This window comes from Lithobates pipiens, unplaced genomic scaffold (genome assembly GCF_037356315.1).
Source record: "Lithobates pipiens isolate NorthernLeopardFrog02 unplaced genomic scaffold, aLitPip1_a1.2 Scaffold_3, whole genome shotgun sequence".
In the NCBI taxonomy this organism is placed as follows: domain Eukaryota; kingdom Metazoa; phylum Chordata; class Amphibia; order Anura; family Ranidae; genus Lithobates; species Lithobates pipiens.
The window spans coordinates 199624577-199639557 of record NW_027507790.1 but is presented as its reverse complement, the minus strand read 5'-3'; the positions used below and the strand labels follow the sequence as shown (position 1 = coordinate 199639557).

The 14981-nt window shown below is 44.8% G+C and overlaps 1 protein-coding gene across 2 annotated transcripts in view; it reads right to left on the bottom strand.

Annotated features, from left to right (window-relative positions):
* PDE4D (phosphodiesterase 4D) overlaps positions 1-14981 on the bottom strand; it is a 756150-nt gene that overhangs the window by 312876 nt on the left and 428293 nt on the right. The window lies entirely within an intron of this gene.

Below are 14981 nucleotides of genomic sequence, written 5' to 3'. Positions count from 1 at the left end.
GGCACTTTACAGGCGCTATTTTTAGCCCAAAAGCGCCTTAAAAAACGCCCCAGTGGGAAAGGTGTGTTAGATCAAGGGGGATTAAAAATAAATAAATAAAATAAAATCGGCCTAACATATCGGCCCAAAAAAAAATCGGCATCACATATCGGCTATCGGCCGCCATGATTTCTAAATATCGGCATCGGCATCGGCCAGAGAAAAACCCATATCGGTCGACCTCTAGTTATTTACATATTAAATAACACGGTTTTATTTTCCTGACATCATAGGCAGATCACAGCTCATCCCTTTGATCTGCAAATGAATGAAACAGAGTAAGAAACAAATCAGATGTCTGTGTCTTTTTTTTTGACAGCAGCATAAGACTGCTCATGTATTTACATAGCAATTCTCAGCCATCAGGCCCCAAGACCATCCGGCAATTTGAAACTACAGGGAGAAAGGGCGCAATCCTGCCTGCGATTCCAAATTGCACTGCAATAGTGGCAAAACGCTTGACGCTATTTGGGCACCATTCATTTTTAATGCCACAATTGTTGAGCGATAAATCGTTGCTAACCGCATTGCAAAAGAAGCTCCTGCTCCATTTTGGGTGACAAGCTTCACATGATGTGAATTGCCGCGCAGAATCCCAAACCCCCAGATGTGAACGGGGTCTCATTCTATCAGTCAAGATCTGCTGGCAAGTGGTTGGGGTGTGGGGTGGCAGCAAAATAGAAGGATGGGTCAGACTACATACACCCTGTATATTTTAAGTTTTTGGGGGATATTTAGAATGTCCATTATCCACATCTGGTTAAATATAAGATGAACTTCCTAAATTATTAAAAAATGTTACTTGTGTAAGATCTATTTTTGTCAAAAACGTCAAAGGCATGCATATTTGAGAAATTGCATGGACATTTTAAATCTTAGTGGTCACCAGAACATTTGACACCTATAATGCCGCGTACACACGATCGGAATTCTCGTCGGAAAAAGCTCTGATGGTTTTCCCAACAGAATTCCGCTCAAGCTGTCTTGCCTACACACGGTCACACCAAATTCCGATCGTTTAGAACGCGGTGACGTACAACACGTATGACGGGACTAGAAAAAGGAAGTTCAATAGCCAGTAGCCAATAGCTTCCGTCTCATAGTTGAATCTGAGAATGCGTGAGTTTTGGCGTGTCAGAATTGCATACACACGATCGGAATTTCCGTTAGAAAGTTTTTCTGTTGGGAAAATTGAGAACATGCTATCGATTTTTGGCTGGCGGGAATTTGGACAGCTAAATTCCGATGGAGCATACACATGGTCGCATTTTCCGATGAAAAGCTCTCATCTGTCTTTTTCTGGCCGGAATTCCGATCGTGTGTACGCAGCATAAAAGATTTACTCTCACTTTTTGATCATGTTTAAAGTATAGTTTACAGTATAGAAGAAATAAAATGTGTCAGTTTAGTTTTTGATGTCTCTGTCCTATTGGGAAAATTTCCCTTTACTTCTAGCACTGGTGGCACAATAGAAAGTTAGACATCTCTACAAAATCAAGGGAACCCCCCCTTCACCAGCTCTCACAGAAATAGAAGATCACGTTGAACGTTTTCCCTCACCTATTGTTCTGGTGACACCTCTCCAATTTAGGATTTCCCCTTGCTTTTTGTCTTGGTAGCAATGGTCACCAGTGCAAATACAGGGTGAATCTCACCATCGGTGACACAGACTGCAATATCAATTTGGAAGTCGGTCTAAAGCCGCGTACACACGTGGCGGACTGTCTGGCCAACTTAGTCCGTCAGACAATCCGACGAACAGTCCGTCATACTTTCGAATGAACGGACTTGCCCACACACGGCACTTTTTGAGCGGACTAATACAGCGGACTAAGTCCGTCATACTATCCGCCCTACTTTTGAAATGAACGGACTCGCCCACACACGGGGAGGAAAGTCCGCTCATTTCGAGCGCGTCTCCAGGTAGGCGGGGCCCGCGAAGGAGACGTCGCTGACCCCGCCGCCTGGTATGGACTTAAAGGGGAACCCCAACGCCGAAAAAAATCGGCGTGGGGGTCCCCCCCAAGTCCACAACAGACCCTTGTCCGAGCACGCTACCCGGCCGGCCAGGAAAGGGGGGCGAGCGAGCGCCCCCCCTCCTGAGCCGTACCAGGCCGCGTGCCCTCAACATGGGGGGGTGCCTTGGGGAAGGGGGGGCCGCGCGGCCCCCCCACCCCAAAGCACCTTGTCCCCATGTTGATGAGGACAAGGGCCTCTTCCCGACAACCCTGGCCGTTGGCTGTCGGGGTCTGCGGGCGGGGGGCTTATCGGAATCCGGGAGCCCCCTTTAATAAGGGGGCCCCCGGATACCGGCCCCCCACCCTATGTGAATGAGTATGGGGTACAATGTACCCCTACCCATTCACCTGTGAAAAAAAGTACAAAAAAAACACAACAAAATATTTTATTGCACAGCTCCGGGGGTCTTCCGTCTTCGGGGGTCTTCTCGCCGGACTCCTCCGCTATCTTCTTGTAGCTCTTTTGCTAGCGGAGGAGTCCGGCTTTTTTCCTCGCCGCCGCCGGCCTCTTCTCTCGACTTCGGGGGTCTTGTCCCCCTCTTCGGTTCTTCTGCTGGGCCACCGCGCCTTCTTATAGCTCTTTTACAGGCGGTGGCCCGGTCTTCTGTTGCCGCCGTCGCCGCCGCCTTCCGTTCTTCTTCTTCTCCAGGAGATGTTGCCTCGACGATCTCTCCGGCCGGAATGCCAGGGACGCACTGCGCGACCACTTATATAGGGACAATGGGGCGGTGTCACATGGCTTTATGTCACATGGGTTGGTCACATGGTGACCCTGCCCCCTTACAACGTCATAGTCCCCATGTGACATCAACCCATGTGACCAACCCATGTGACATAAAGCCATGTGACACCGCCCCATTGTCCCTATATAAGTGGTCGCGCAGTGCGTCCCTGGCATTCCGGCCGGAGAGATCGTCGAGGCAACATCTCCTGGAGAAGAAGAAGAAGAAGAAGCAGAAGAAGAACGGAAGGCGGCGGCGACAGAAGACCGGGCCACCGCCTGTAAAAGAGCTATAAGAAGGCGCGGTGGCCCGGCAGAAGAACCGAAGAGGGGGACAAGACCCCCGAAGTCGGGAGAAGAGGCCGGCGGCGGTGAGGAAGAAAGCCTCCTCCGCTAGCAAAAGAGCTACAAGAAGATAGCGGAGGAGTGCGGCGAGAAGACCCCCGAAGACGGAAGACCCCCGGAGCTGTGCAATAAAATATTTTAACCCTGTGTTGTGTTTTTTTTGTACTTTTTTTCACAGGTGAATGGGTAGGGGTACATTGTACCCCATACTCATTCACATAGGGTGGGGGGCCGGTATCCGGGGGCCCCCTTATTAAAGGGGGCTCCCGGATTCCGATAAGCCCCCCGCCCGCAGACCCCGACAACCAACGGCCAGGGTTGTCGGGAAGAGGCCCTTGTCCTCATCAACATGGGGACAAGGTGCTTTGGGGTGAGGGGGCCGCGCGGCCCTCCCTTCCCCAAGGCACCCCCCCATGTTGAGGGCACGCGGGCTGGTACGGCTCAGGAGGGGGGCGCTCGCTCGCCCCCCTTTCCTGGCCGGCCGGGTAGCGTGCTCGGACAAGGGTCTGTTGTGGACTTGGGGGGGACCCCCACGCCGATTTTTTTCGGGGTTGGGGTTCCCCTTTAAGTCCATACCAGGCGGCGGGGCCAGCGACGTCTCCGTCGCGGGCCCCGCCTACCTGGATACCCGCTCGAAATGAGCGGACTTTTCTCCGGGCGGGAAAAGTCCGCTCATTTCAAAAGTACGGTGGACTGGCACACACACGGGCGGATTGTCCGCTGAAATGCGAGTCCGACGGACTGTATTACGGAAATTCCGAAATACTTAGTCCGCCAGACTGCACGCTGAAAAAGTCAGCTGAAGTCCACACACGAGCGGACTGTCCGCTGAAATGTGTTTCGCCGGACTAAGTAGGCCAGGCAGTCCGCCCGTGTGGACGCGGCTTAACCCTTCACTGCTGAATCCCAAAAAGAGACATGTTTTTCCTTTACATACACTTTATTACTGACAAAGGCAAATAAACTTCTCCAAAAGGAAAAATTACTTCTGGATAATCTCATGTTTTTGAATGTAAGGCCTTCAAATAATAGTCCCACCCTCCACATGGTCTTTGCTGAACCAGACCACCTATCCATAGACAGTGCTGTCTGAAGGCTAGAGGGTCAACCACAAAAGGGTTTTAGGGAAGCTTGACTCAAAGCATCCTACTGGAATTCCCTGCCTTTGCTATCTTTTGTTGAAATATTAAAGTATAACTAAAGGTAAAACTTTTTATTTAGTTTTGAATGGCTTGGAAAGGGATTAGAACATCTGTCAGGTTCTTTTTGCTGTCTTTGCCTCCAATAAGGAGCTTCGCCCTCTCTACTTGTCCTGTTTATCATTATCATTGAAAGTGGAAATAAAAGAAACCCCAAATTTTGAGTGGATGCCAGGAAAGTAGTAGAGGAGAAATTTTCCAATGGGGACACTAGTTCTTGAGACCTGGCGGTCCCAAAAATATTCCTTTAATTTACAGAGGTTTTCTCTCACTTCCTGTTCTGGACATGGGAAAGGAAGTGAAGGGAAATCTCCACAATTGAAAACAGATAAACAAAGAACAAAAGAAACCAGAAATACTAATAGGGGTTATAATCCACCCTGACTATAGTTCTACTTAAACTAATTTATTTTATGTACTTATATAGCGCCGTTATTTACACAGCGCTTTACATATATATTGTACATTCACATCAGTAATCTGGAAATGTAATGCACTTAGCAAGTGATTGGTTTCTTTGGATAATATAGGGAGTTTTATATTCTATATTCTTAAAAAAAGACACTGATAAACAAGGCTGAATATTTTCTTGTTAAACTGACAGCAGAAGATGTGACAGAGTAGCTTGGCTTTTGCTAAATCATTTTCTGGAATTCTCAGAGCTGGAAATTGTTCATGTAAATAGAAGAGACACTTTTTGAACTCATTATGCCCAAATCCATTATGCTTCGTGGATTGTCTTGTCCTACACATAACATTTTTATAGACAGCTGCAGAGTAAACACCACAATAAATATATCCGTTTACATTGCCACACTGAGCGCACACTGGGAACAAGAACCTTGTCCGTCTCCCACAATTGTCAGAAAAACAGAACCATGAGCTACGGCTGAGCATTCTGACATCCTAAAATTATTTTTCCCCCAATTTATTATGCAAGTACCGTAACTTGTGTAAATCACAGTGAATGACAACATTGCTATACCTTGGTTTAATCTAATTCAGCCTAGTGAAATGTAATAGGCAATGCTGGAACCACTACGGACACGGGACATGCAGCTACACAGGGGCATCTGCAACTGGGAAGGGAGAGAAGGGAAGGGGGTTATAAAAGGCACCTGTCATCAGATAAACCCAGAGGCTGCCATTACCCACATATCCCTTCTAAAAAGGTTTGTTGACTGGCTGTCAAGTGGAGCCCTCTTTCTTCAAGACTGATTCACTGACCTGGAACAAGCATGCAGATAATGACTTAAAGTAGAACTAAACCGCTTCAATTTAACAGTTTCAAAAACAGTTATATTCCCGGTACATGACAGGAATGTAACTGTCACATTGGTTGTGCTCTCATCAAATAGCTGGTGTCATAACTCATCACATGTTCAGCATCATGGCAGATGATGATCAAACAGAGGCCAAGATGGCAGCTTCCTTGGCTGACAATGATAGGAGGGTTTAGTTCTGCTTTGAAACTTTTCTCATACTTCCCGATCTTCACTCAGAAATTAATGGACATCATCATCCAGGAAATTTGGATTTTCACAACCAATCAGCAATAGCAAACTCCACATGTGCCATGTTTGATTTCAAGCATTTGGTATCTAATTGTATGTTAATCCTGATTTCTTCTTTTGTCTATATCCCCCTACAGTTGACTTCAGATCTTTGTAGATACCCATACCCTCTTCCCTGCCATCTCACAAAGTACTTGATTTCAGTTCAGTTTCAAGGGGTTGTACTGGGGTGATGCGTGCAGCTGAACGCATCACCCCGGTACCATTTTTTAGAGCGGGCAGTTGGCTTTCTTGTAATAACAATGAATGAGGCTAATCAGCTGCTCGGCTGTTATTACAAGCAGCGGGAGGGGACATCCCCCTCCCGCCGTCTTCCCATTCCTCTCCCATTCCACCGGGATGCCCGAGTGACCAGTCGGCATGTCCGTCAGCTGGCCAGAGACCCGAACAAAGCTGGAATCAGCTTTGAGCAAGTCTCGGACCTAGTAACCTGGAAGTGATGTCAAGACATCACTTCCAGGTTATTGAAGACTTAAAGCCGCCAGATTAAAAAAAAAATGACAGTATTCAAAACAGCCAAACGTGGCATTTTGACTGCTTTTAAGTGAAAAGGAGGGATTTGTGGTCTTATAGACTTCAGATCCCTCCATAAAGCGTACCTGTCACAAGGGTTGTTTACATTCTTTGTGACATCAATAAAAGTGATCAAAAATAAAAAGGCATAGTGTAAAAAAAAAAAAATGTACAGCACCCCGTCCCTCTGTGCTCACACGCAAAAGTGAATGCATACCTAAGTCGTGCCCACAAATGTACACAGTGTTCAAACCACTTGTGAGGTATCGCTGAGATTGTTAGAGCAGAAGCAATAATTCTACCACTAGACCGCCTCTGTAACTCTAACCAGGTAACCTGTATACATTTTTAAAGCATTGCCCATGGAGATTTGGAAGTACTATAGTTTGTCACCATTCCACGAGTGTTTACAATTTTAAAGCAGGACATGTTTGGTATCCATTTACTTAGCGCAACATCATCTTTCACACTATACAAAAAAATTGGGCTAACTTTACGTTTTGTTTTTTTATTCATGAAAGTGTATTTCTTTCAAAAAAATTGCATTTGAAAGACCGCTGCGCAAATACAGTGTGACATAAAATATTGCAACGATCGCCATTTTATTATCTAGGGTCTCTGCTAAAAAAAAATTATCTAATGTTTGGGGGTTCTAAGTAATCTTCTAGCAAAAAATACAGATTTTAACTTGTAAGCAAAAAGAAAAAGGTTTCCGCACTTTTTACAAACACAATTTATTAAGAATTTCAAAAACAAATTACATCGCATTTCTACATAGTCACCTTCCTTTGCGATGCACCGCTGCTTTCACATCACATGAAAATCTTCTTACCCTTAAAGCTTCTATGAGCAGTCCAAAAATGGAAATCAGATGGCGCTAAATCCGGACTATAAACTGGGTGTTCCATAACCTCCCACTCATAAACAACTCTACAAGAGAGATAACTTTTTCCCCATCCTAAGCACACGAAATGCGGAACACCTTCTGCCCACAAAAAGCTGATTTTTTCCTTCAGGTTTACCAAAACCATGTAGTGCAAGGGCCTGCCCGATTGCATCCTAAGGTTTGACCTCATATTATATGGTTTTGGTAAATCTGAAGGAAAATCTCAGAAGAAAAACTGATAGTAAGTATGGGGCTTTAAACTACAATGCAACCAGGTTTGCCAGACAGTACTACTCCTCCCGCCTTCACCATTTCAAATGAGAATTTTAAAGTACAGAAACCTTTTGAAGACCTGATGTTCAAGGAATATAGGGGGTAAAACTCCAAGCAAGACAAATGAAGCTACACTCATGGATCAACGATATCCCTGCAAAAGCTTCTGCACTTCTGGTAGAGAATTACTCTCATACCTACCTTATGAATGCATTGTTCTCTTTGGAAAAAGCAGGATATTAGTGTACACTGATATACTTGTATGAGGAAAAGCCTTTGTATAAAGTGTTGTCAGCTTTCATCACTCAAAGATGAGCATACAAATGAAATTTCAAATGCACTCAAAAGTTTAGTTCTACTATGGCAACCTTTGGCTGTAGTACTAAAGCAGCACAGAGCTAGATGAATGAGGTATACTATAAGTGTGGGTGCAAGATCCAGAATTTATATAAAGACAATTATAATATTGAAGCTTATGAAGTATTACAATGACCCCTGAACAATTAAACCCATCAGTGCTACTGATATGCGGAAGAAATGTTGTTGTGGGATCAGTGGATGGATTTCATTAGGCTAAGCCCTCCATGGCGTCACTGGAATTTAGATTCACAGGAATTATGTCATGTTCCTGGCATAGGACAAAAAGAAAATGATACATGGCAACAAAGTGATATGTGCTCTACAGTCCTCAGTAGTTTTATTATAATCCCCATATATTTGTTTTGTAGCAAAGTGTGCCCGGAAATCTAATGTGCTGGTAACATAAGAGGAGATAAAATATCCAGTGCTTTGTGAAAGGTGTAAGAAGGTATTTTGATTTCTTCTGGTATAGGGTATCGTGGTTCCTAACAAGCTGAATTTTGCTCTACCACCAGTGGTGATCTATATAGCTGCAGGGCCAAGCCGAGGCAGAAGCAGAAGAGGCACTTGGGCACAGTACTGCTACAAGTGCAGCTGAAGTGGGAGACTTTTCTTTCTCTGAATTGCACCTGTGCTCCTGATAAAGAGAATGCAGAGAACGGCTCTCACATATTTCAGATGATTACATAGGGAGAGCTATGTTTCCCTGCGTAATCTGCAGGCCTGGGCAGTTAGACAACTCAGGCAATGATTTGCATTCATGTACACTATATTACCAAAAGTATTGGGACACCTGCCTTTACACGCATGTGAACTTTAATGCCATCTCAGTCTTAGTCCGTAGGGTTCAGTATTGCGTTAGCGCAACCTTTGCAGCTATAACAGCTTCAACTCTTCTGGGAAGGCTGTCCACAAGGTTTAGGAGTGTGTCTATGGGAATGTTTGACCATTCTTCCAGAAGCGCATTTGTGAGGTCAGGCACGGATGTAATATACAACATCAGACTGTCAGCAATCATAATGGGCAGTTTTAGTCATTCACTGTCCTAGGCAAGCAAACCAACCTGTTTTATCATAGATTCTGAAAGAAGAGATGTCACTGTTACTGATGAGAATTAGGTTCTACAACCCATCCTCTTATAATGGGACAATTAACCGGTTATCATGAACAGCACAAACATGTTAGGTAAAATATAAACATAACTGAACGTTACCCCGTTCACACTGGTACAACTTGTCATGCGATTCGAAAGTTTGAAATAACATGACAAGTCGCACCCTATTTACGCTTATGGAAACGTTCAAATGCTTGCGACTCTGACTTGCACTGATTTGAAAAAGGTTCCTGCACTATTTTTGGCAATTTCATGTGCGACTTGCATTGACATCTGCGCACATAAAATCCCACTGACCGGTGACTTTGAAATCGTGCTGAAGTAACGCGATTTCAAAGCCGTATTCAGCGTGAACGCATAATAAAATAAAAATAAAAAAAATAATTATATATATATATATATATATATATATATATATATATATATATATATATATATATATATATATATTAATATATTATATATATTATGACTTTAATCTTCTTTCCCATCACAACCTCCTAAATAGATCTAGAATGGATTTGAGAAATAATCAATGGTGGATTTTAGCTATTAATAAAGTTAATCTCCAAAGAGCTAAATACACAGATGACATAATATATGGGAGTTGTTTTTTTCTGCCAAAAGTTTTGTATTTGCAGGAGAACTGTTTTTTTCTGATACAGTTAAGCAACACTTACATTTCCCTCTCCCATCCTGTGACTGGACAGTGCAGGATAAGCAGAACACCGCTGAGCTCATCTTTCTGTCACTCTGCTCACCCCTCTTATAAGCATGTTAGCATATGAGCACTAAAGCACAGCTGATTGGCTTCTTGTGCCGAGCTCCACTATAGAGGGGATTGCAAGAGACTGATACCAAGTCAAATGCAGGTACTTACACTTGCTTGCATAAAAGAATAATACATTTAGATGGCCCTTAAACGCCCTTGGATTGGGTGGGCATTTCATTCCACCTACACGTCTCATTCGAGGGGAGTTTTGGTACTAGTAGCTAAGTCTGTCCAGTTTGAACTTTGTGAACTTCTTACTGACCCACAGGGCAGGTTTGTTTTTCTACATGCTAAATTGTATGGGGAACCCTACCTTATTATGGCCTTTTATATCCCCCCTCCATTTACCATGACGCTAGTTGTAGAGGGACTGTCTTTTATGTCCAGACATCCGGCGGTTCCTGTTATCTGGCTGGGGGATTTCAACACTATGCTTAATCCTTCCCTGGATAGGCTCAAGCCCCCCGAGTTGATGATGGGGCAAGCTGGGACCACTAGGTTCTCCAGGCTTATAACCACCGTTCATCTTGTGGACACTTGGAGACACAAATTCCCTCAAAAGAAGGAGTATTCGTGCTTCTCACCCACACATGGTTCTCTCTCCCGTATTGATTTTATACTAATATCTAAGCAACTCACTCCCAGACTCAGAGAAGTATTGTTCTGCCCCAGACTACTTTCGGACCACAGCCCCTACTCTGTAGTGCTTGACGTACCCCTGGGTAGGCCTCACGGAGGTGGCGGCTAAATCCGTTCTGGCTGACATTATTACCCGAAGATGACACTATTGAGGCGGAGTGGATAAAATTTTTTGAGGATAATGACCAAACGGCCTCAGTTCCAGTAGTGTGGGATACATTTAAATTACACGCTCGATCGGTGCTGACTGCCCACATTAATAGGCTCAAAGCTGACTCGGCTACTGTCATTATTGAGGCTGAGGCAGATTTGAGCTCCAGGGAATGCACCTACATAGATGACCCGTCTACGGCAAACGCTGACGCACTAAGACTACAGTCGAGAGTGGTTTCTCAGCTGCACCAAGACAAGGCTCGACAGAAACTTTTTTTTACCAAACAAAAATATTTTGAATCTGGGGAGAGAGCTGGTAAGTTGCTAGCATATTTGGTGCACAGGGAAGACAGGCCCCCGGTTGTTATTTCTCTGCGGGGTCAGGGTGATACAATGATCACGGACCCTTCCGAGGTGACAGCTAGATTTCGAGACTTTTTTGCGGACTTATACACCACTACAGTCTCAGACGACACCACTCAGATGGACAGCTTTTTGGCGCAGGTTTCCCTCCCCCAAGTTACGGAGGAACAGGTGCAGGCTCTGGAGGCTCCCCTGACCACTGATGAAATAGTGGGTGCTATTGCGGAATTTGCAAAATCCAAGTCACCGGGGTCAGATGGTCTTCCCATTGAATTTTATTCCCGATACCAAGAGGTGCTGGCGCCTAGGCTTCTCGTCCTCTACGGGAATCTTTTTGATACACTGACATTGCCTCCGTCCATGAGAGAGGCAACGATAGTTTTGATTCCCAAACCTGGAAAAGATCTGGGTTTCCCGGAATCATACCGCCCAATCTCCCTATTGCAGGCAGATATTAAGATCTTAGCTAAAATACTCGCTACTAGGTTGAACGGAGTGATCCTTAGCCTGATTCAGGCTGACCAGGTGAGTTTTATGCCGGGGCGGAATACGTCGTTCAATCTACGCAGGCTCTTTATGAATCTACAGGCAACACATGAGGCGGTGGGTGAGCGTGTGGTAGTGTCACTTGACACGGCTAAGGCATTTGACTCAGTGGAATGGGAGTACTTGTGGAAGTGTCTAGCAGGATACGGCTTTGGCCCGAACTTTATCCGGTGGGTGAGGCTGCTGTATCATCGCCCAACGGCTAGGGTGGTGGCGAATGGGTGGTCTTCCTGGGCGTTTGGCCTTAGTAGGGGTACCAGACAGGGGTGCCCACTGTCCCCGCTACTATATGCCTTGGCTGCTGAACCTTTAGCGGTATCGATTCGTGCGGACCCCACGATTAGGGGACTGACGATGGGTCGACTAACCGAAAAAATCAGTCAATACGCTGATGACACGTTGCTATACCTGGCGGACTCGGGCCCTTCCCTCGCAAAGGCCCTACACATGATAGAGTGGTTTGGTAGCTTTTCCGGTCTCCGAATAAACTGGGAAAAGTCCCAAATTTTACCTATTGACATTTTTCCACAGTCAGAATCCCAGGCCAGTCTGCCTCTCCAGCGGGTTGGCACTATTAAATATCTAGGGGTATACGTCTCTAGGAATCCAGCAGACTATATTGCGCTGAATGTAGAACCATTATTCTCCCTGGTGCGTACCAAGATTCAGGCCTGGTCCCGCCTCCCCCTTGGGGTTTGGGGGAGCGTTAATCTGATTAAAATGGTCCTATTACCTAAAATACTGTATGTGTTGTGGCATACCCCGGTATATTTGCCACTGAAATATTTTAAATCCCTTGAAAGTCTCCTTAGGCCCTTTGTATGGGGGAATAATAGACACAAGCTTGCTTGGCAGGCTTTGAAAAGCCCAACTGATATGGGGGGCATGGCTCTCCCAGATCTAAACCATTATTATGTTGCCTCACAACTGTCTCAGCTTTTTCATGTGGACAAGACTGATAAACAACGTTTTCTTACCCTTCTCTGTCCTACTTGGGCACAAATTGCAGATGACCCGATAGCTGCTATCTCGACGGGGGCGGGGAGCTCTGTTGGGGAGCCAGGTAAACACTCCATGCTTTTTCATTACAGAAGGATTTGGGATCTGGCATCCACTAAACTGAATGTTACATCACCAAATGACTATACCCCACTTTGGCATAACAAACAAATGCCGGAACTTCAAAAGTTCCAGGGTGTTCAGTTATGGGTATCGAGGGGAATATACTACCTGCATCACCTGATTCACCATGGTACTATTAAAACGTTTCAGGCGCTGCAGGAGGAATTTGGTATTCCAAACACTATGCTATATCAATACCTACAGGTTCAACATGCACTTGGAGCACAGTTTCCACAGGCATTGCCTCGGCCTGCTCCCAATCCTATTGTCGCCATAGTGAAGGATTCTGATCCCAAAAAGCTTATTTCATGCTTTTATGGTATGCTTATGGCCCCCGTCTCGGCGAGACTAGCGTATGCTCTGAAGTCCCGCTGGGAGGGCGATGTGGGTGAACTGACGGATGAGGAGTGGGAGGAGGCTCTGGAGACGTGCAAGTTGGTGTCCCCTAGGCTCCAAGACAGGCTTTCTCAGATTTATATAGTGCATAGAGCATACCTCACCCCCCTCAGGACCGCCAAATATAATACGAATCAATCTGTGCTGTGCCCGATGTGTACTCTAGAGACTGGGACGTTCTTCCATCTTATATGGTCTTGCCCCAAACTACAGGAACTTTGGAAACAAGTAGTGTCATTTCTACATGATGTTATGGGCTCGCCCTTGGCTCTCGACCCCAAACCATGTCTACTAGGGATATTTCCTGACGTATTAGATAAAATTACTGGCACTTTCCTGCAGGAAACTTTGTTTTCTGTTCGAAAGGTGATAGCTAGACAGTGGATGAGGCCCCTTCCACCCCGGGTCGAGGACTGGAAACGAGAAGTTAATTTTACGCTCCCATACAAAAAATTCTTATATAAAAATAGAGGTTGCCCAGCAAAATATCAAAGAATATGGGATAAATGGCTGCAGGAGGCTGCCACGTGTGATGAGGGAATTTGATGTAATATTACAGTAAATAATATGTCAATGTTAGGACTTTCCTTGGCAGTGATATATAATGGCTACTGTATTGGAGAAATGTTTTTTATCTATTGTTATGGTTATGATGCAACACCTTTTGAATGTTCGGTATATGCCACTGTGATTGTAATCTCTGCAATAATGTTCAATAAACACTACCTGTTTAATGGAAAAAAAAAGAATAATACATTTAATTAGTGAAAGTCCATGCTAGAACTAAGCATAAAAGTCCAGTCACATGATCAGCTCCAGTCCAGTCACATGATCAGCTCCCAACAGGCCTCAGGGGAGAAAAGGGACAGCTGGCAACGGATGACCCATAGCAAGCCTATGGGTTACGTCACCGCTTAGACATTCCATCTATTGTCAGTGCTTCCCCTCGCCACTAAAAGTGTACGCTGGGGAGATCACATGACCGGACTGGAGCACTCTGGGAACAGATAAGTATATACATCATCCTTTTACAGGGTAGTTAGTGAGTGGCTGGGAGCCGTTGTAAGCTTAGTTCGATCTAGTGTTGAATTGCACTTTTTTTCTTTAATCCAATACTTTTTACTGAAGAAATAAAATGTATACAGCTAGTATACAAACATTAGTCGGATCAGAAATATCATCAGTAAATACATCCAGAGTATGCAATATACAGTATACTGCAGGAAATACATGTACAGCTCAACCTAAAAAATAAACAGTTCAGCCAAGTATGATTACATTATTCAACTACTAGGTAACCATACCTATAACTACCCATCTGTGCTTATACTATTCAGCAATTCCAACCCATTTGTCGGTGTACAGCATAGCTCAACCCTAAACATTCTGAAGCTGCCCCAACTTACACCTGAAGAAGGAATTCCATTTTAACCCCTTGGCGCCAGCGCCTCCTGGCCCTTTAAGGGTTTTCAGATGCCAGATGTCTATGATCATGTGCCCGTTGTGATTGGCTGTCACGGCGGTGACATGATCAGAAAGCTTTCTATTATCCGTGGGTAAATGTGCTGGGAGCGCACAGGTCGCGCTCTCTCAGCACAGCAGTGTTTGCAATGTGGTACACAAATATGCAGCCGCTCAGCGCCAAGGCCCACCCGCCAAGAGGCTGCCTATTTGCATGCCGTCAGCACCAGCAGGTTAATGAATATACCGTAGAACTACATTTTATATATCTTTTATGCCTGCTTGGAAATTAGCTTTAAAAAGTAAAATGACATTTTCAGCCTAGTTTGGGAGAGTCACAATCTAAAGAATTTTATTAATGTGTTACTAAGTACTAAGAGGGAAAGTGTTTTTCTTTTAACGTCGGTTACAGACGTTTAGTATTTAACGGAAAGTCGTCAGAGCGACGACAGCACAGTATAATGCTTACTAAAGCTAAATTCATTTT